Genomic DNA, 22222 nt, shown 5'->3' with positions numbered 1-22222 from the left:
TGGCGGCTCAGTGGTAAAGAATCTGCCCGCAGTGCAGGAGACTCAGGAGACGTGGGTCTGATCTCTGCCGGGCTTGGGAAGATCCCCTGGAGGAGGGCATGGCAACCCGCTCCAGTATTCTTGGTGGAGAATCGCATGGACAGAGGAGCCTGGCGGGCTGCAGTCTGTGGGGTTGCAGAGTCAGACACGACTGCAGTGACTGAGCACACAGCACGTTTGTTTCATGCGTAAGGTATTGCCGTCAGCTTTGAGAGCATTAAGTATGCATTACAGATCTCCCGCTTGGCGCTTCCTCCCTTGGATGTCTCTTGTTGTGTTTTCCACTCCTCCTTCTGTTGATGTGTCCCTGTTGCCATCTATAGATGCTGTTTTGGGGTACCGTGTCCTGTCTTCACGGAGCAACTGTGGAACGTGCATCCGGACAGGGAGAGCCAGCCATTGAGGCCAGCTCCTTCCCATCCCTCCCAGTTACCAGCAGCTCCTGGTTCTCCCCTGTCGTGGACGGCCTTCCTCTCTGCCTTCGTGCCCACGCTCACCCTTCCTGCTTGCAAGTGCCTTTGCTGGTCACGGCTCGGCCCCAGAGGAACAGGGCAGTGCTGGCCCACCCAGCTGCTCTAAGTGCTGTGCCAACCAGTCACGCTGGTACTTGCTCGGGCCATTTTCTGCTTCCTGCCTCTGTTGCCTCAATGCTTGGAGCGCCCCTGGTGTTCCTGCCATCCTATCCTCTTGCCTCACCTCTGTCCCTGAAACTTTGTGTCCTGTGCCTTTCTTTCTACTGCTCCCGTTTAGGAGTGTGATGTCTTCCATCAACCTGATCTTAGCTGACTGCCATCGTTTAGGGTGGAGTTTTTTAAAACAAAATTATCTCTTTTTGTAATTTGTCAGGATTTCAAAATAGCGAACAAATCTCATTTTCTCCTTGTTGGGAAATAGTGTTTCTATCAAAGTTATAATTGCTTATCTATCAATTGTGCAACTTCTTGGGTAGTGAGTGGTATTGTATACTCTTATTATAAAATGTCTGTGCTGTATTAGGTAGCTCTCTTAAGGTTATTTTGAAGGGTTTGGGGCAGATAGCATTTCATACCTGGAATCACATCTGAGGGACACGATCATAAACCAGAGTCAGCTAACTGCCCACCCATGAATATCCCAACTCTTTTTCGGAACCCGTGGTGTCTGGTGGATGCTTCCATGAAACGGTGATCATTTTAGAGCTTGACTGGGGACAACTCATTTGGAGATTAGAAATAGGTACCACAGAGAGTTCATTTAACCTGACTGGAAAGAAATTTCTGTAAACCTGTAAAATACATGTCCTGTTCTGAATTTTTGAAACACTCCAAAAGTCTGTCACTTTGGAGATGTGCCCAGACCTTGGACTTCTTCCAGGACCAGCTCCCCCTTTTCCAGTTTTGCCGTCTGTTCTAGCTGTTGTATCCCTTATCTGTGTGAGTAGTCTGGCCACACCACCCTTGCTGTATCACACTGGCACACTGTTAGCAGACACCCAATAGATGCTCAGTGAAGTTGGCAAATGATGGAGAAGCCATTGCCTGCATCAGAAAAGGACCGGAACAATAAGGTTTATGCACAGCTACTCCACACCTCACTGCTTCGGGGCCAAAGGAGAGGCTGTGGTCTGTGCTCTAACCCTATCATAGTCATCTCTGCCATTATGGTTTCATCAGAGCTAACCATCATATGCCAGGTTGCCTCTATCTTTTGTACACCTAATATAATCCAAAGATAAATACCTAGTAAGGAGTCTAGGTCATAACCTGTTCTAGCACCTGTGTCTTTTATAACTGGTAGTAACTGTTCCTGTCTCTTTTATTTATTGGGAAGGTTAATCATTATCCACTAAGAAAACATCCCCTCCCAGAAAGTGTTTGTGACTGCATTCATTACTGCTTGATTTTCACAGGTATTAGGGTGTGTTCAGGGCATGTTGGATGCCCACTGTTGATTTCTGCAGGGATCATACTCTTTGGCACCTGTGTCCTGGCTCCTTTGTGTGGAGGCAGGGCACATGTCTGACATGTCTAATCGGCCTGACAATGTTTTCTATGGAGCCCAACTCAGAATTTTATCCAATGCAGTCTTTTGGACCAATAGTTTTCAAAATTGAGTGAATGTCTGAGCAGCCTAAAGGACTTGTGAAAATACGCATTGCCCACCTGCAAAGGTTTCTGATTGAGGATGTCTGATGGGGCGCCCAAGAACTTACAGTTCTAACAGGTTCCCAGGCGATCACAATGCAGCTGGCCCAGAAACCAGGCTGTGAGGACCGCTGCTCCAGGCACTGAGCTGAGGCAGGCAAGCAGAAACACGTGCTTCTCCTGGTAGGGAGAGTTTCAGTCCTCTCTCAGACATAATGTTTTCTTTTCCTGGGGCTGGACCTCATTATGCGTTTGCTCTCTTACTTAATTTGTAGTCTCTAAACATAATTTAATTTGGTATTCACCTAATTAACATAATTAGGTACAAAGAGCATTGTGGTGTGCCGAAATTTACACTATGTATTCTGTATCCTTGGACTGCAAGGAGATCCAACCAGTCCATCCTAAAGGAGATCAGTCCTGAATATTCATTGGAAGGACTGATGCTGAAGCTGAAACTCCAATACTTTGGCCATCTGATGCAAAGAACTGACTCATTGGAAAAGACCCTGATGCTGGGAAAGATTGAAGGCAGGAGGAGAAGGGGACGACAGAGGATGAGATAGTTGGATGGTGTCACCAACAAGATAGACTTGAGTTTGAGTAAACTCCGGGAGTTGGTGAAGGACAGGGAAGCCTAACGTGCTGCGATTCGTGGGGTCTCAGAGTTGGACACGGCTGAGCGACTGAACTGAACTGATTACGTGGTCTCTGATTTTCTGGATATAAGATCAATAGCTGATTGTTTCAATACTAAATGTCCTTTAAGATCTATTCAAATGGAACTTCTATTTAGTCTTTTATGTTCTTCACAGACACAAGCTCCTTGTCATCTCAGTGCTATGAGTGTTTTACCTCTACAGACCATACACCTTTGCCCTTAGTGGGATGAATGATTGATCCTCCCTGTTAATATTGGTGCTGCATTAGCGGGGTGGCCACTTTATTTATCTTCATACGTCCGGCAGTGCCACGTGTTGTGTTGCTCAGTCGTGTCCAACTCTTTGCAACCCCATGGCCAGACTGGTGCTCTATACACACAGTGCTTCTAATGCATTTTAGTTCTTCATTAGGGAAATCCAACTTCAGTTCTGGCCTTCAAGACAAGGAGTATTAAAGACTGTCATGAAAGGGAAAACATCTGCCCTGGAGGGAGCAGAGTTCCTTCATTCCCTCCTTGATTCAGCAAGTGTTTATTCTCACTGGCATGAGCATCACACTGGAACACGAGTGGGACCTGGTGATAAAGTCCAGAAAAGGAAAAAGAAAAGACATATATACAATTTTAAAATGTCACGCAGATCACCAGCTTCAACCCATTTAGCAGGAGTCCTAGTTCAGGTGACTGAGGTACAGAGACTTCACCGGTGCCTTGCAGGGAGGCAGTGGCTGTGGCGGGTCTTGGCAGAGTGGGTGGCTCTGGGGGTAAAGAAGAGGACTGGGGCGTGACAGTCCACTTCCTGGCTTGTGATTTCCTGTATCAACTCACTCACTCTGCAATGGAATTTACCCATCTGCAGAATGGGCACGATGCAGCTTGTCCTAAAATGTAGTTGGGAGATTTGAGAAAAAGAAGTGTGTATAACATAGTGGCTTCCCAAATGGCACTGATGGTAAAGAATCCGCCTGCCAGTACAGGAGATGTAAGAGACACAGGTTTGATCCCTGGGTCGGGAAGATCCTCTGGAGGAGGGCATAACAACCCACTCCAGTATTCTTGCATGGAGAATCCCACAGAGAGAAGGGCCTGGCAGGCTACAGTCCATGGAGTCGCAAAGTCAGACGTGAGTTGATGCAACTTAGCATGGATGCATGCATGCAGCCACAGACAATGTGTAAATCAGTGGACATAGTTCAGTTCACTTCAGTTCAGTTCAGTCGCTCAGTCGTGTCCGACTCTTTGCGACCCGATCAGTCGCAGCACGTCAGGCCTCCCTGTCCATCACCATCTCCCGGAGTTCACTCAGACTCGCGTCCATCGAGTCCGTGATGCCATCCAGCCATCTCATCCTCGGTCGTCCCCTTCTCCTCCTGCCCCCAGTCTCTCCAAGCATGAGTTTTTTCCAATGAGTCAACTCTTCGCATGATGTGTCCAAAGTACTGGAGCTTCACCTTTAGCATCATTCCTTCCAAAGAACACCCAGGGCTGATCTCCTTCAGAATGGACTGGTTGGATCTCCTTGCAGGCCAAGGGACCCTCAAGAGTCTTCTCCAACACCACAGTTCAAACGCATCAATTCTTCAGTGCTCAGCCTTCTTCACAGTCCAACTCTCACATCCATACATGACCACTGGAAAAACCATAGCCTTGACTAGATGGACCATAGTCGGCAAAGTAATGTCTCTGCTTTTGAATATACTATCTAGGTTGGTCATAACTTTTCTTCCAAGGAGTAAGCGTCTTTTAATTTCATGGCTGCAGTCACCATCTGCAGTGATTTTGGAGCCCCCCAAAATAAAGTCTGACACTGTTTCTACTGTTTCCCCATCTATTTCCCATGAAGTGATGGGACCAGATGCCATGATCTTCGTTTTCTGAATGTTGAGTTTAAGCCAACTTTTTCGCTCTCCTCTTTCACTTTCATCAAGAGGCTTTTTAGTTCCTCTTCACTTTCTGCCATAAGGGTGGTGTCATCTGCATATCTGAGGTTATTGATATTTCTCCCGGCAATCTTGATTCCAGCTTGTGTTTCTTCCAGTCCAGCGTTTTTCATGATGTACTCTGCATAGAAGTTAAATAAGCAGGGTGACAATATACAGCCTTGACGTACTCCTTTTCCTATTTCAAACCAGTCTGTTGTTCCATGTCCAGTTCTAACTGTTGTTTCCTGACCTGCATACAGATTTCTCAAGAGGCAGGTTAGGTGGTCTGGTATTCCCATCTCTCTCAGAATTTTCCACAGTTTCTTGTGATCCACACAGTCAAAGGCTTTGGCATAGTCAATAAAGCAGAAATAGATGTCTTTCTGGAACTCTTCTTGCTTTTTCCTTGATCCAGTGGATGTTGGCAATTTGATCTCTGGTTCCTCTCCCTTTTCTAAAACCAGCTTGAACATCAGGGAGTTCACGGTTCATGTATTGCTGAAGCCTGGCTTGGAGAATTTTGAGCATTACTTTACTAGCATGTGAGATGAGTGCAGTTGTGCGGTAGTTTGAGTGGACATAACTGTTTTCCAATACAGCTTTACACTAGGCCGGATTTTATCCTTGTCCAAAATTTGTTGACCTTGATCTAGAATATTCTGATCTGATTTTGGATATTTCCCTTGAAGAAACTGCTCTTCAAAGTAGCAAAGTACATCTTTATTTAAAATAAGGAGGTATGAGCTGTTGAGGAGATGTGATGCAAGTTGTGAAGCTCATGTTTTCAAATGAAGTGTCTGGAAAGCATCTCAGTAAGGTGACATGAAATAGTGCAGAGAAGTCTAGAGATGTTGAGCGGTAAGAAGTTTTGCCCCCACCCTCCTGCCCTCCCTGTGTATTTTCACTGGGCAGTAAAGTGAAATATCATATTTCTCTCAGGAAAAGATATTTCCCCCCAGCATTTATGATTGAGGACTGGACCCTTTGTCACTCAGCCCATCCAGGAACAGTGAGTGGAGCCTCCTGGAACAGGCCTTCCCTGGTGTAAAGAGTGCTGTGAACACTTTATCTAAATTTCTCACTTCTCTGTCTCAGGCACAGGGCTGGTTTTCTAAGTAGACTATCGAGGTGGGATTTTGAGATTTTTCTGGATGACCTTTGTTATCCTAGGAGGTTGCTACCTCTGCACGATGCCCAGGCTTGGCAATGGCGTCAGGCACGGACTGTTATGTAGTCACCACCCTGAACGTCCCAGGTCTTCAGCTGTCAACGACTCTATTCCTCCTTCAGTATAGATAAGGGTGTGTGTGTGTGGGCGTGTGGTGTGTGTGGTGTGTGGTGTGTGTGGGTGTGGTGTGTGTCTGTGGGTGTGTGGTGAGTGTGGTGTGTGTGTATGTGGTGTGTGTGGGGGTGTGTGTGGTGTGGGTGAGTGTGGTGTGTGTGTGGTGTGTGTGTTTGTGTGTATGGTGTGTGTGGTGTGTGTATGTCTGGTGTGTGGTGTGGTGTGTGTGGTATGTTGGTGTGGTGTGTATGTGGTATGTGGTGTGGGTGAGTGTGGTGTGTGTGTGGGGTGTGTGTGTGGTGTGTGGTGTGTGGTGTGTGTGGTGTGGGTGAGTGTGGTGTGTGTGTGTGGTGTGTGTGTGGTGTGTGGTGTGTGTGTATTGGTGTGTGTGGGGTGGTGTGGTGTGTGTGTGGTGGTGTGGTGTGGTGGTGTGTGTGTGGTGGGTGTGTGGTGTGTGTGGGTGGTGTGTGTGGTGGTGTGGTGTGTGTGTGTGTGTGTGTGGTGTGTGGTGTGTGTGGTGTGTGTGTGGGTGTGTGTGTGTGGGTGTGTGTGTGGTGTGTGTGGTGTGTGTGTGTGGTGTGTGTGGTGTGTGTGGTGTGTGTGTGTGGTGTGTGTGGTGAGTGTGGTGTGTGTGGTGTGTGTGTGGTGTGTGTGTGTGTGTGTGGTGTGTGGTGTGTGTGAGTGTGGTGTGTGTGTGGTGTGTGCGGTGTGTGTGTGGTGTGTGGTGTGTGTGGTGTGTGTGGTGTGTGGTGTGGTGTGTGTGTGGTGTGGTGGTGGGTGTGTGTGGTGTGTGGTGAGTGTGGTGTGTGGTGTGTGGTGGTGTGTGGGTGTGTGTGGTGTGGGTGGTGTGGTGTGTGGTGTGTGTGGTGTGTGTGTGGTGTGTGTGTGGTGTGTGTGTGTGGGGTGTGTGTGTGGTGTGTGTGTGTGTGGTGTGTGTGTGTGGGGTGTGTGGTGGTGTGTGTGTGTGTGGTGTGTGGTGGGTGTGGTGTGTGTGGTGTGTGTGTGGTGTGTGTGGTGTGTGTGGTGTGTGTGGTGTGTGGTGGTGTGGTGTGTGTGGGTGTGTGGTGGTGTGTGGTGTGTGGTGTGGGTGTGTGTGTGTGTGTGGTGGTGTGTGTGGTGTGTGTGTGTGGTGTGTGGTGGGGTGTGGTGTGTGGTGGTGTGGGTGGTGTGGTGTGTGGTGTGGGGTGTGTGTGTGGTGGTGTGGTGTGTGGTGTGTGTGGGGGGTGTGTGTGTGGTGTGTGTGGTGGTGTGTGTGTGGTGTGTGTGTGTGGGGGTGGGTGTGTGTGTGGTGTGTGTATGTGGTGTGTGTGGTGTGTGTGGTGTGTGTGGTGTGGGTGGTGTGTGGTGTGTGTGTGTTGGTGTGTGTGTGTGTGGTGTGGGTGAGTGTGGTGTGTGGTGTGTGTGTGGTGTGTGTTTGTGTGTATGGTGTGTGTGGGTGTGGTGTGTGTCTGTGGGTGTGTGGTGAGTGTGGTGTGTGTGTATGTGGTGTGTGGTGTGTGTGGTGTGTGTGTGGTGTGTGTGTGGTGGTGTGTGTGTGGTATGTGTGTGTGTATGGTGTGTGTGGTGTGTGGTGAGTGTGGTGTGTGGTGTGTGGTGTGGGTGGGTGTGTGGTGTGGGTGAGTGTGGTGTGTGGTGTGTGGTGTGTGTGGTGTGTGTGTGGTGTGTGTGTGGTGTGTGGTGTGTGTGGTGTGTGTGTGGTGTGTGTGTGGTGTGTGGTGTGTGTGTGGTGTGTGTGTGTCTGGTGTGTGTGTGTGGTGTGGGTGAGTGTGGTGTGTGCTGTGTGTGTGTGGTGTGTGTGTGGTGTGTGTGGGGTGTGTGTGGTGTGTGTGTGTGTATGGTGTGTGTGGTGTGTGGTGTGTGTGGTGTGTGTGTGTGTGGGTGTGTGGTGTGTGTGGTGTTTGTGGGGTGTGTGTGTGTGGTGTGTGTGTGGGGGGTGTATGTGTGTGTGTAGTGTGTGTGGTGTGTGTATGTCTGGTGTGTGGTGTATGTTGTGTGTGTGTGGTGTGTGCATGTCTGGTGTCTGGTGTCTGGTGTGTGTGTGTGTGTGTGTGTGTGTGTGTGGTGTGTACATGTCTGGTGTGTGGTGTGTGGTGTGTGTGTGTGGTGTGTGCGTGTGGACACTGAGGAGGCCCAGCGAAACCCGGAGCCCATTCAGGGAGCTGGACTTGGTGAGGGGCTGGAGTCACCTCGCGGTCAGGGGCCTGTGTGCCCGTGAGGCCCGTGGGCGTGAGGGTCGTGCCATGGCGCGCTGAGAGGTTTGAGGGGGTCGCTCTACGAGTGGGGCGACGTGGAGGAAATTGCCCCTTCCCGCTTACCTTCCTCGGGAATGTCTCTCCGCTCCCTGACACGCGGCCCTTCAAATCTGCCTCCACCTGGCCCCTGTCGGCGAGTTGGGTGCCCGCTAGGCAGCCTCTCCCCTGCCCTGGCAGCCTCTCCCCTGCCCTGGCAGCCTCTCCCCTGCCCTGGCAGCCTCTCCCCTGCCCTGGCAGCCTCTCCCCTGCCCTGGCAGCCTCTCCCCTGCCCTGGCAGCCTGGGTTGCCGCGTGGTCTCTCTGGGACTGAGCCTCGCTCGGCCGCTGTCAGCCGCCGCGGCGCTGCCCTGAGCCCGCCTTTCTGAGCCGTCTCTGCGGAGAAGCCTCAGCCCCGTCTTCGCCCTCTGCCCTGGCCTGTGGCTCCCAGTCGCCTGTCTGTCCGCCCCACCTTCCCTCCTTTTCTGACATTAATTTTTCCTTCGCTCTGCCTTTCCATGCCTCTTCCTCCTCCCATCTTCTTCCTTTTACTCTTTTATATTTTCCTTTTACTCTAATATTTTCCATTTACATTCTTTTTTTCTTTTTTTTCGAGCCGGGGGAGGTTCTACAGATTGCATTGTCTTTGACCTAACCAGACACCTGTTTTAGGTTCTCTGAGCCATTGTCTGGTAACTCTTTGTTGGTGTTGTTTAGTCACTAACTCATATCCAGCTCTTTTCTGACCGTAGTCGGTAGCCCACCGACTCTTCTGTCCATTAGATTTTCCAGGCAAGCACACTGGAGTGGGATGCCATTTTCTTCTCCAGGGGATCTTTCCAACCCAGGGATTGAACCTGGGTCTCCTGTATTGGCAGGCGGATTCTTCACCCCTGAGCCACCAGAGGAACAAGCCCCTGTGGTAATAACTCTTAGGGGGTCTATAATTTTGAGATCGGTAAAGCAGAAGGAAATGTGATAGGATCAATTCATTTTAAGTCTGACTGCTTCATAGTTTGGCTGATCCACAGTGAGAGTTGAACCCTGGCTGTTTCCCATGAAAAGTAATGTGAGTGGGAACATATTCTGGTGTCCTCAAACTGACATTGCTAATGCCAACAGCCGTGTTTCCTAGGCCTGGCACGAGCAACACGTGACGTGGGCAGGCCTCTTGTCTTTGGAAAAATGCTTCCCTCCATGTTTATATCCTGGGGCATTAATTCCTGAAAAGTAACAGCCCTTGCAGTGAAATCCTTTTACTTTCCATTGATGTGAAAGCAGTTAGTTATACAGTATCCTTGCTGTGAACTAGCAACAGCAGCAGCAGCAGCAGCATATTAGGTTGTTGATGCCCTCTGGTGGCTATTTTGCAGTATTGCAAAAGGGAAGGAAAGGGCCATTGTGGCTCAGGGCTCGTAGCATCGCTGGGACATACACAGCTGTAGGGCTGAAGGCTCATGGTCATCTTGCTGTGAGTTTCAGGCCTTGAAAATTCATGACTCATTCATCCATCCTGCAAATGGTTATACGCAGGTTAGGTAGACGAGGACAGTTCTGTTTTGTTTTTTTTTAGAACAGGATCAAGTACTTTTGTAGATTATAGGAAGAGAGCATTGGAAGATCTCCCACTAGTGTGAAAAGTAGGCCTTGCAAGAGAGGTTTAATAAAGTACTAAACTGCTACTAAAATGTTCAGATGTCACCTCTGATTTGGTGGCAAATCATTTGGTCCCTCTGATTTGAATTCTCTCTCTCTCTTGCAGTTTATCAGTTGTGGTCATTCAGGTGCTAAGTTGTATGCAGCCACGTGGACTGTAGCACGCCAGGCTTCCCTGTCCTTCATTATCTCCCAGAGTTTGCTCAAACTCAGGTTCATTCAGTCGGTGATGCCGTCCAACCATCTCATCCTCTGTTGTCCCCTTTTCCTCCTATCTTCAATCTTTCCCAGCATCCAGGTCTTGTCCAATGAGTCAGCTTTTCCTATCTGGTGGCCAAAGTATTGAAGCTTCAGCTTCAGTATCAGTCTTTCCGGTGAATCTGTAGGCTTACTTTAAAGACTACTATTTTTATGTTTCTGCGCTTCTTCTTTAGAAAGGAAAGGATGCTCTTGTATTTGACCTAGAGAGAAACATGCTCCTCATCGCAGATGTGATTAGGGGATAGATGGGCTGCTTCTAGAACTCTGTGTCATGTACCGAGGAGCAACCATGTAGCGTCCAAGCAGGTGTGCTGTGAATGGGGTACCCTGAGGGTTCATCCCTCTGCCTCCAGGCAGCTCTGTAGGCTTGGACCAGCCCCTCAGCAGTCTCTTCTCTCTACCCTGTGGTGTCCAACAAAAGTGACCTTTTTGTGCTAGGATGGAAAGTGTTGGGGGCACGGGACAGCAGTTCAGAGTCACGGACTCTGGGCACCGACCCAGCTCAGACACCATCCAGCTGAGACTGTGGGGCTGAGCTTGGTGGGTGGGCTTGTGGGGATGTGTGATGGGGCTGACACAGCCGTGCACAGTGGCCGTGGGGGGCCGACATGACCCATGTGCGGGCCGTGAGCCGTGACAGTTGCTGTGTCTGGTTCTAGTTATTTCTCTTTGGGTTTAATTTCTGTTTCCCTCTGAGAAAGGCAGTGACTTGTGGCATTTCTGCCACTGTTATTATGGCGTTTCTTCCCCGTTTCTCGGTAATTTGACCCTCTTTTTGCATACCTTTTGCTTTTCTCTTTAGATTTTGTACCCCTCAATGCCCTGCCCGCTGCCAGCAGGGCAGATGGATGGTTCAGGGTGTTTTCTAAGACCAGTTTCTGCTTTCTTGCCGATGTGACAGCAGGCATGAAAGAGACGCTAGTTTTTAGTGGTGCAGTATTTGAATGAGAACTCCATTGTGGATTGATGGTTTTATTTTCTTCATCTTAAATTTGACTCAGAAAATATCCTTCAGGTTTCATAGCAACCAACATGGAAAACCTTGGTATTGGAATGTTTCACTGAATCTTCTCCACTGACCTGATTTTTTTTTTTTTTTAATATTGAGTTCTAAAGTAAAATAGGATCTGGCTTCAAAGAACTTAATTATTTGCTGTTGTTATCTGCCATATATTTTTCTGTATTATATAATTTTTTTATTTTGAAAAGAAATGAGACACTTAACAGTACACCCTTCTTTGTTTAGTTAATATTCCCGATTAGGCTGTCATTCCAGATTTTAAGTAAGTAGTAATAATGCTACAGTACACGTTGCTGTGTGTCAGACCATATCTTTGCAGGTCATTTATTGCAGTGAAGTCGATGTTTTTGGTCACGTGATCTGAATATTTCGAGGTTCTCTGTACAGAATTGCCAGTTCACACTTGAGAAACTCACCTGTTTGGCTCACCCACCAGGGGCATGCGATTTATCCACTTCCCATTTCTCACCTACACTGTGTAGATTACTTCTGTTAATTTTGAGAGAGAATAAGTATTGTCTTGGTTTTGTTTCAGTTTGTGTGAAGAAATTTGGTCCCTGAGATGTATTTGTTTCAGAGAGATTTGCTTCCCTTTTGTACATGACCAGTTCCATCCATCTCTGTGTCTCATTCTTACAGTTTTTGGATATGTTCACCAATATTTTTTGCCTTTTAATTTTGTTTACAAAGGTTTTGTTGCAAACATCTTTTCCAGTCTTAAAATTTTATTCTGTAGAGTTTCGTCCTGGGTTTTCGTACCTTGAAAGGCTTTTTCTCTCTTGGGAGAAATACGCAATTACCTATATTTATTCTCTTTTCTGCCTGGTTTTTCCATTTTTCCACTTATCTCTTTGTATCACGTTTATTTTGATTTCTGGCCCAGAGTCAGAACTTAGTTTTACTTCTTGCCAAATGGCTGTTCAGTTAACTAGAACTAAATTTTCCTTTCCCTAATGGTTTGCTGGCCACCTTTTGATCGGGTCTTAAGATGCAGGCCACGCGGGGGTCCGCTTCTTGGACTCCGCTTTGGTTCCTGTGGGTGTGTGGTCCTGTTCTGGTGCCAGTACCACGTTGCAGGTGGACTGTTTCTGAAGGTCACAGTGAGTTCTTTTTATTTTGCAAAAGTTAGTGCTTTGCTTTGCGTTGGAGTCCCTCCTCTGAACACCGGTGGTGAGCCCTCATTGGTATGTTTGAGTGGGAGGAACCAGGACACATCTGGCCATCTTATTCAGAAAGAGGCACGCTCAGCAGCAAACTTGAAACCTGAATGATGCAAGCGCCCATCCTGAAAGAGCAGTTACATTTCCTCCACTTGGTGGGTTTTGGTAGCCTGCCAGGATCTCAGCAGGGACGGACTTCTCTTTCCCCCCTTTCCACTAAGATACAGGCCAGCATCGGTCGGCCGTCTTTGTCCCCACTGCCGCTAGTGTGTGTTAGTCGTTCAGTCGCGTCCAGCTCTTTGCGATGCCATGGACTGTAGCCTGCCAGGCTTCTCTGTCCGTGGCATTCTCCAGGCAAGAAGACTGGAGTGGGTTGCCGTGCCCTCCTCCAGGGGGTCTTCCTGACCCAGGGATTGAACCCGCGTCTCTCATGTCTCCTGCATTGGCAGGTGAGATATTACCACCTGGAAGCCCTCCCCACCATAGCCCTTCAGGGATTCTCACAACTAAGCTCTTTCCTCTGGAGGTTTTTCTTACTGACGCTGTATCCTCACGGGCTTCCCAGGTGGCTCAGTGGTGAAGAATCCGCTTAACCAATTCAGAAGATGTGGGTTTGATCCCTGGGTCGGGAAGGTTCCCTGCCGAAGGAAACGGCAACCCACTTCACTCTTCTTACCTGGGAAAGAAGGACAGAGCAGCCTGGCGGGCTACCGCCCATGGGGTCGCAAAGAGTCGGACATGACTTAGCGACTTAACAACAACTGTATTCTCACTGGTTGATCAGAAAGCACCCGTCCTCCCCTGCTTTGGAGAGTTAGTTACCTGTTCCTTCAGTGGGACTCCATTTCCATTTCTGTGAAGGGCCCTGGAGCAAGACAGGCCTGCTTCCCGTGTCCACTGCTTGTAACAAACAGCCTTTCCACCTCCCCATCCAAAACCATTGACTTGAATATCCCATGCCTTCTGTTTGGTTGAATGGGATTTCTCTGTAAGGACTGTTTGGATCTTTTTCATTTCCATGCTGATGTAATATGGGCCTGCTATGTTTTGAGTAGTTCTTTTTACTTCCTTCGTTGGGTTCTGATGTTGCTATGATGAGTTCTGCTGGAGGGTGTGTGCATGGTTTGCACGGAGGCTGAAGTCCACAGAGGGTCCCTCTCCACGTGTTTGTGATTTCCCTTGTGGTCTAATTTGGATGTCGGCTACAGGGCTGGGCAGCTAATTCCATCATGCCATCACACCTTGGGTTTTTCTAGCATGCTGCCTGTGAGGTGGGGAGCATGATGGCTGATGGTGAGGTGCATCATTCCAGAGACTGTCAACGTCTAACAGATTACCTGCAATCTCAGTAGCCCAGGACTGGTGAGTGGATTTGCATGAAGCACCACAGGGGTGGCTTGGCTTTGCTGCACATGTTCTGGGGTCTCACCTGGGAAACTTGAGATTTAGGGTGTGACTTGACTGCGGGGACTTCATCGTCCAAGGACTCAAAGACCTGTTCACATGCATGTTGGGGGCCTGACGTGTATGCTTGGAAGAGGAGGGCTGTCATACATGAGGCCTGGCTTCCTCACAGCCCAATGCTCTCAGAATCTTCACCCTTCTTAGGTCACAGCACAGGGCTCTAGGCGTGAAGGTCCCGTGTATGGAGTGGCCACCGTGTCACCTGTTACAGCGAAAGCCTTGCAAGGAACATGGTGTTACTTTCACTTCCCTGCATTGGTTAATGTGGTTGCCCAGGTGATGGGGAGGGGCAGGCGCCCTGGTTCTTGATGGAAGGAGTGTCAGAATTTCAGAGGTTATGCTTGGGGATTAAGTATGGCTCCACTTAACTAGGGGCTTTTCTGGTGACTCGGATGACAAAGAATCTGCCTGCAATGCAGGATACCTGGGTTTGATCCCTGGTTTGGGAAGGGAATGGGTACCTGAAGAAGGGAATGGTGACCCACTCCAGTATTCTTGCCTGGAGAAGTCCATGGACAGAGGAGCCTGGCTGGGTTTATCCATGGGGTCACAAAGAGTCGGACACACCCAAGTGACTAAAACAAAAAGTTAGAGTGAGATGGGTCTGGGACTAAGGCTTGGGTTGAGCAACTTACTCACCATCCTCATCCTTAAAACGGCAACATAAATGGTGTTTATTTCACAGCTTTTGGAGGATTCAGTGAGATCACCCCTACGTTATTATACTTAACTTCAGCAGTGTTGTCCCCTTTCTGTAAAGGCTGGTGTCCATTTCATTAGACTTAAAATTATGCTTAAACAGTATTGTGAGCTGGGGACATTTTAAGTATTTTTATTAATAAAAAGAAGAATGTTAAGGCATCAAGAGCTGCAATATGCTTTGTTAGCATGGGTTTCTGAAACACTGAGAGCTGATGTACACAGAGATCTGGGAGGCTTGGCCAGAGACAGACAGCTATACTGATTGCCTTTCCGGCTTACTCTTTCTTCCTTTTGTCCTTGCATGCTTTCTGTTCTGTTCACATTGATATATTCTGGCTTTCTCTCCTGTTTTCTCTGTGGCCATGCCTTCTTCTGTCTTTTGCCTGGGCTCCCCCTCTTCTGGTGTTACAGGGACGGCTGTGCATGTTGCTTAAGTTTATACCCCTGCGTGCTTCTGATCACTGGATCAAGAAGCGGCGTGCAGGCACCTATTCCAGTGACCACTTCACAAGGGCCAACCTGTTCAGTAATCCGTTTACCAAATGGCACATTTACTGACTTTGTCAGCATATCGACAGTGTTTCTTGTTCATCTGTTTATAAGATTTAGTATATAAAGTTATTGGTTGAAAACCTTTAAAAACAACTTTTGAAGGTCTCTGGGTCATATTAGTTAATTGGCTATGAAGACAAAACCAAAACAACATCTTAAATAATACTGAATTTGTCTCAGGTCAAAAAAAATGATAAAAAGGATCAGAAGTGACCCAGCTTACACTGCAGATCCCAGAAAAGGGATGACTAAAGACAGAAAGAGAGAGATTGTTAGAGGTAACAGCTGGGGAGGGGCAGAGAGTAGGGAAAGCAGAGGAGTCCTGGGGTGGGGTGAGTCAGCTGAAGGAAGTTGGGGGCCCCTGGTAGAGGGGGAGGATCGGAAGGCCCCAAGAGGAGCTCACTTTCCACAGCTCTCTTAATTCCCATTATTTATTCAATACAAACTTAAAAATAGCAGTTTTGGTAAAACTTTATAAACAGTTAAACTAAGCCAGTTTTGGTAACATTGGTGAATTGCGATTCTTGATCTCACTGCAAGTTGGCCGCTGGATGGTCTTTCAAAACACGGAATTTGGTGACTCTGGTAAATGATATCCCAGGGTCCAGCAGTGGACAAGCCTTGACCAAAATGTCATCAGGCTGTTAGACGTGCCGGGCTCCCCAAGAGGAGGGACGTCAGTCACCCTGGGAGAAAAGCCCAGGAATAGTTCAACCAGGAGAAAACCTGGTCAGCAAGGCTCTTAGATGGTCCAAGAGGAGCCTGTTCTTCTGAGGTGGGTACCAAAAGAAGAGAAGCATGTGGCCACCACATGCAGAAGGAGGGGCTAAAGCAATCCTGGGAATACATGTTCCCTTCATCCGATTTTAGTGGATGCAGCGTGGTTTGAAATTCTCCTGGACCTGAATCTACTGCTTGAACCTGGCTGCTAGACTTGAATCTACTTCTCTTTTAAGAAAAGTAGACTGTGCTCTACTAAGGGAAACCATTCAATATCACAGTTATCCAAGTCTATGCCCCAACCAGTAACGCTGAAGAAGCTGAAGTTGAACGGTTCTATGAAGACCTACAAGACCTTTTAGAACTAACACCCCCAAAAGATGTCCTTTTCATTATAGGGGACTGGAATGCAAAAGTAGGAAGTCAAGAAACACCTGGAGTAACAGGCAAATTTGGCCTTGGAATGCGGAATGAAGCAGGGCAAAGACTAATAGAGTTCTGCCAAGAAAATGCACTGGTCATAGCAAACACTCTCTTCCAACAATACAAGAGAAGACTCTACACATGAACATCACCAGATGGTCAACACCAAAATCAGATTGATTATATTCTTTGCAGCCAAAGATGGAGAAGCTCTATACAGTCAACAAGAATAAGACCAGGAGCTGACTATGACTCAGATCATGAACTCCTTATTACCAAATTCAGACTTAAATTGAAGAAAATAGGGAAAACCTCTAGACCATTCAGGTATGACCTAAATCAAATCCCTTATGATTATACAGTAGAAGTGAGAAATAGATTTAAGGGCCTAGATCTGATAGATAGAGTGCCTGATGAACTATGGAATGAGGTTCATGACATTGTACAGGAGACAGGGATCAAGACCATCCCCATGGAAAAGAAATGCAAAAAAGCAAAATGACTGTCTGGGGAGGCCTTGCAAATAGCTGTGAAAAGAAGAGAAGTGAAAAGCAAAGGAGAAAAGGAAAGATATAAGCATCTGAATGCAGAGTTCCAAAGAATAGCAAGAAGAGCTAAGAAAGCCTTCTTCAGCGATCAATGCAAAGAAATAGAGGAAAACAACAGAATGGGAAAGACTAGAGATCTTTTCAAGAAAATTAGAGATATCCAGGGAACATTTCATGCAAAGATGGGCTTGATAAAGGACAGAAATGGTCTGGACCTAACAGAAGCAGAAGATATTAAGAAGAGGTGGCAAGAATACACGGAAGAACTGTACAAAAAAGATCTTCATGACCAAGATAATCACAGTGGTGTGATCACTCATCTAGAGCCAAACATTCTGGAATGTGAAGTCAAGTGTGCCTTAGAAAGCATCACTACGAACAAAGCTAGTGGAGGTGATGGAATTCCAGTTGAACTATTTCAAATCCTGAAAGATGATGCTGTGAAAGTGCTGCACTCAACATGCCAGCAAATTTGGAAATCTCAGCAGTGGCCACAGGACTGGAAAAGGTCAGTTTTCATTCCAATCCCAAAGAAAGGCAATGCCAAAGAATGCTCAAACTACTGCACAATTTCACTCATCTCACATGGTCAACACCGAAATCAGATTGATTATATTCTTTGCAGCCAAAGATGGAGAAGCTCTATACAGTCAACAAAAATAAGACCAGGAGCTGACTATGGCTCAGATCATGAACTCCTTATTACCAAATTCAGACTTAAATTGAAGAAAATAGGGAAAACCTCTAGACCATTCAGGTATGACCTAAATCAAATCCCTTATGATTATGCTCAAAATTCTCCAAGCCAGGCTTTAGCAATATGTGAACTGTGAACTTCCTGATGTTCAAGCTGGTTTTAGAAAAGGCAGGGGAACCAGAGATTGCCAACATCTGCTGGATCATGGAAAAAGCAAGAGAGTTCCAGAAAAAAACATCTATTTCTGCTTTATTGACTATACCAAAGCCTTTGACTGTGTGGATCACAATAAACTGTGGAAAATTCTGAAAGAGATGGGAGAAATCTGTATGCAGGTCAGGAAGCAACAGTTAGAACTGGACATGGAACAATAGACTGGTTCCAAATAGGAAAAGGAGTACGTCAAGGCTGTATATTGTCACCCTGCTTTTTTAACTTATATGCAGAGTACATCATGAGAAACGCTGGACTGGAAGAAACACAAGCTGGCATCAAGATTGCTGGGAGAAATATTAATAACCTCAGATATGCAGATGACACCACTCTTATGGCAGAAAGTGAACAGGAACTAAAAAGCCTCTTGATGAAAGTGAAAGAGGAGAGTGAAAATGTTGGCTTAAAGCTCAACATTCAGAAAACGAAGATCATGGCATCTGGTCCCATCACTTCATGGGAAATAGATGGGGAAACAGTGGAAACACTCTCAGACTTTATTTTGGGGGGCTCCAAAATCACTGCAGATGGTGACTGCAGCCATGAAATTAAAAGACGCTTACTCCTTGGAAGAAAAGTTATGACCAATCTAGATAGCATATTCAAAAGCAGAGACATTACTTTGCTGACTAAGGTCCATCTAGTCAAGGCTTTGGTTTTTCCAGTAGTCATGTATGGATGTGAGATTTGGACTGTGAAGAAGGCTGAGTGCTGAAGAATTGATGCTTTTGAACTGTGGTGTTGGAGAAGACTCTTGAGAGTCCCTTGAACTGCAAGGAGATCCAACCAGTCCATTTTGAAGGAAATCAGCCCTGGGATTTCTTTGGAGGGAATGATGCTAAAGCTGAAGCTCCAGTACTTTGTCCACCTCATGCGAAGAGTTGACTCATTGGAAAAGACTCTGATGCTGGGAGGGATTGGGGGCAGGAGGAGAAGGGGACGACCCAGGATGAGATGGCTGGGTGGCATCACTGACTTGATGGATGTGAGTCTGAGTGAACTCCGGGAGTTGGTGATGGACAGGGAGGCCTGGTGTGCTGCGATTCATGGGGTCGCAAAGAGTCGGACATGACTGAGCAACTGAACTGAACTGAACTGAACTAAGGGAAAGTTTTTTCTTCTGTCCCATGGGACTCAGGAAGAGTGGCCTTTGAATTTCCATAAAGCCTGTAATGGTCTCTGGAGGCGCCCGTTAAGGAATTTACAGTTGAAATGTCATACAGAGTGAAGTCAGTCAGAGAAAAGCAAATGTATATTAATGCATATAAGTGAAATCTAGAAAAATAGTATATATGGTCTTATTTGCAAAGCAGAAACAGAGATGCAGACATAGAGAACAAACATAGATACCAAGGGGAGGGGGGTCAGTAGGATGAATTGGGAGATGAGGATTGACACGTAGACACTGCTGATCTCATGCATAAAATAGTTAGCTAGTAAGAACCTACTGCATAGTACAGGGAGCTCTATCAATGCTCTGAAATCCAAGAAGAAAGGGTACACACACACACACACACACACACACACACACACACCCACACCCACACCCACACACACACCCACACCCACCCAAGGATGGGCGATTCACTTTGCTGTACAGCAGAGACTTAATACGACATCGTAAAGCAACTATGCTCTGATTGAAAACTCCAGCTGCAGTTGGACACAGTTTAACCTGGAAATCTCAGTGTAACTGCTAGAGGGCAGCAGCCGCTGTTCAGAAATCATCACTCGGTTGTTCTCTCCAAATCAGGTCTGTTTTTTATTTGGCCAGCCTCAGAGAAAGTTAGAACTTATGGATCCCTTATAAAAACAGCTCAGATTTACTTTTTTTTTTTTTTTTGCCTTCTGGCAAGAAGAGAATTCTAAATAAGTGTATGAATTGAAAAGAGACTAAGCATATGTATGTGCATAAATAAAATAATAGTCACTTATTACTCTGAAGCCAGAGGATAGAAAAAATGTTGAATGTATGCTTTTGATATGTGTCCAAATACTGTTTATGAAGTGTGAATTCATCTATATGTATCTAAAGTTCCCTAACGACTTAGTAAATAATTGTTGACTTGGAACTGAACTCTTAGGACCCCCTGACAGAAGTATTCAGACAGCTCCTTCCTTCTACAGGTGAAGATAGTAAGGCCTAAGGAAATCACAATGCCTAAGGTTATATGGTTATTAAAAGGAAGGTCTGGGAATGTAACCCACCATGCCCATCTTTCTTTATTCATTCATTTATTCACATCTTCATCAAATTCAACTACTATGCATATTAGATAACTCTGGGCATACATCCTACCTTCCAGAACTTTGATTTGAAGGAGTTTAATATTATGTGTTCAGGTGAATAAGCAAAATGCTTTCTGTATTTAAATAATTTTATGAAATACAAAGTCGAAAAGTTGAACCCTGTTTTTTTTCTTATACATTTTAATTTATTTATGTGACTTTAACTTGGCTGTGCTGTGTGTTGGTTGTGGCACGAGGAGTCTTTTACTGCCCTTTGTGGGCTCTTGGCTGCTACGGATGGGTTTCTCCTGAGTGGTGCACAGACTCAGTATTTAACGGCACACGGGCTTAGAAGCCCTGCAGCATGTGGGGTCTTAGTTCCTGGACTAGGAATCAAACCCATGTCCTCTACATTGGAATGTGGATTCTTAACCACTGGACCACCAGGGACGTCCCAGACTGTTTTTATTATTTGCTTTTGTTTGTCATTAATGCACTTCTTGGGCTTTCGCAGTGTAATGTTTTACTCTACATAGGAAGTTCCCAGTAAGGGAAGAGTAAACAGCTTTTCCCAGTGGTTCAGATGACAAGACCCTTTCAGTCTGTGGAGCATCGTGAAATATGAGTGCTCCATGAATCATGCTTTGTGAAACCTCGCATCGGTGCTTCTTAGGGTCTGGGTATAGCTTTCTATCCAACTCCCTGGTGCTATAGTATCTCAGCTACCAGGTTCCTTTGATTTTGCCTGTTTCTTCTTCCTTCTAAATTATAAGCTGCTGCCAGATTTATATTTCTAAAGCTTGGCTCTGATCATTCTGCTCCCCTGCTTATAAGTAAACCTGAATTTCCTTCCCTCTCGCACTAAAATAATTCCAGATGGAGCAAAGACTTAAGTGTAAAAAATGAAAAACTACAAAAATCAGTGGGAAGAAACATGACTGAACTAATTTAAAATCCTTTAGTGAGGAAACTTCTCCTAAACAGAATGTTAAATGACAATGTCATAAATAAAACTGGTAAATTTGCCTAAATAAAAAATGAAAATAACTTATTATAAGAAATAATGTAAGTTTAAACAAAGTATGACAAGATTTACAGCCAGTGGCTGCTTTCCGTAATTAAGGGCTCATTCAAATCCATAAGCAGAAGACAAAATCACGAGCTCATAGAAAAATGGGCAAATGATATCAGTGAGGATTTCCCTGACAAAGAAAGACAAATGTAGATCATGAAAATATGAAAGGTCCTAAACTTCACTGAAAATGTTAATGATAGAGCAAAATAAAGATAGTTTTTTTTTTTTTTACCTGCCATTAGTTCAAAGTAAAGGTTTATGACATCAAATATTGGTGAGCATGTGCAGAAAAAATTACAAAACATACTTTTAGTGGACGTGTAAATTTTGACGGGTTTTGGAAGAATAATTTGACTGTGGTTGTCAGAGCCAGAAAAGACACATATTCATTTGTCCTGCATCTTTTAAAAAATATAATCATATGTGAACTCCAAGATAGACATACATGGATGCTTGTAGTATTGTTTGTGCTAGTAGAAAAAAATTGCCAGTGAAATAAATGTTCATTATTTGATAACTAATTGCATAAATTAAGATACAACAACACAGTGAAAATGTATGCAGTTGGTAAGAGTTAAAAAACTGAGAAATCTGCATTGTTGATATGAACAGAGCTTCAAGGTGCTTTAATTGTGAAATTAGTGCATCTAATATGATTACATTCAAGTTAAAAACAACTCTTGTATTTTTTTCCTGTAAAACATTCTAGAAACGGGTGCATTAGAGAAATGGGAATGAGGAAAGATTAAGGGGGTGGAGAGTTTTTGTTTCATACCTTTCAGAATCATATGTGTGTACTACACTTTTTAAACATTTTTATATAAAAAAGAACAACAAAGAAAACAAAACCACCCTTTATTTCTTACAGAGCAAAACCATAACTTTTTTATTTTGTGATTTTAAAGTATTTTAGTCTCTGATTCAAAACCAGATTTTTAAAATTTTCTCATTAAACATTTTTTCCCTTAACTTTTGGCATGAAATAAAATGCTTGCTGGACACCACACAGCTTCAGGCATTTCTTAATTGACGGTCTCTTTCCCCTTGCAGTGCCAATCCCTCCAGCCAAAATGGCTTTGGTCCTTCTCTGCGTGGCCAGATCCACCCATGTTTCAATTCCCACCTCCTTTATTTCAGCCTCCGCTGATACTGCATTTAGCGCTGTGAGCAAGCATTGAACCCCCAAGCTCTATTCTCTTTTGACACTTACCTCTTGGGCCTGGTGTTATATATGCCGTGCGTCTGCT

The 22222-nt window shown here is 45.7% G+C and overlaps 1 protein-coding gene across 2 annotated transcripts in view; it reads left to right on the top strand.

Annotated features, from left to right (window-relative positions):
* MCTP2 (multiple C2 and transmembrane domain containing 2) overlaps window positions 1-22222 on the top strand; it is a 269217-nt gene that overhangs the window by 85771 nt on the left and 161224 nt on the right. The gene's annotated exons all lie outside the window — the stretch shown is intronic.

The sequence above is a fragment of the Capra hircus genome, chromosome 21, assembly GCF_001704415.2.
Source record: "Capra hircus breed San Clemente chromosome 21, ASM170441v1, whole genome shotgun sequence".
Taxonomy (NCBI): Eukaryota; Metazoa; Chordata; class Mammalia; order Artiodactyla; family Bovidae; genus Capra; species Capra hircus.
The sequence above is the reverse complement of the archived record's forward strand: the minus strand, read 5'-3'. Positions and strand labels throughout refer to the sequence as shown.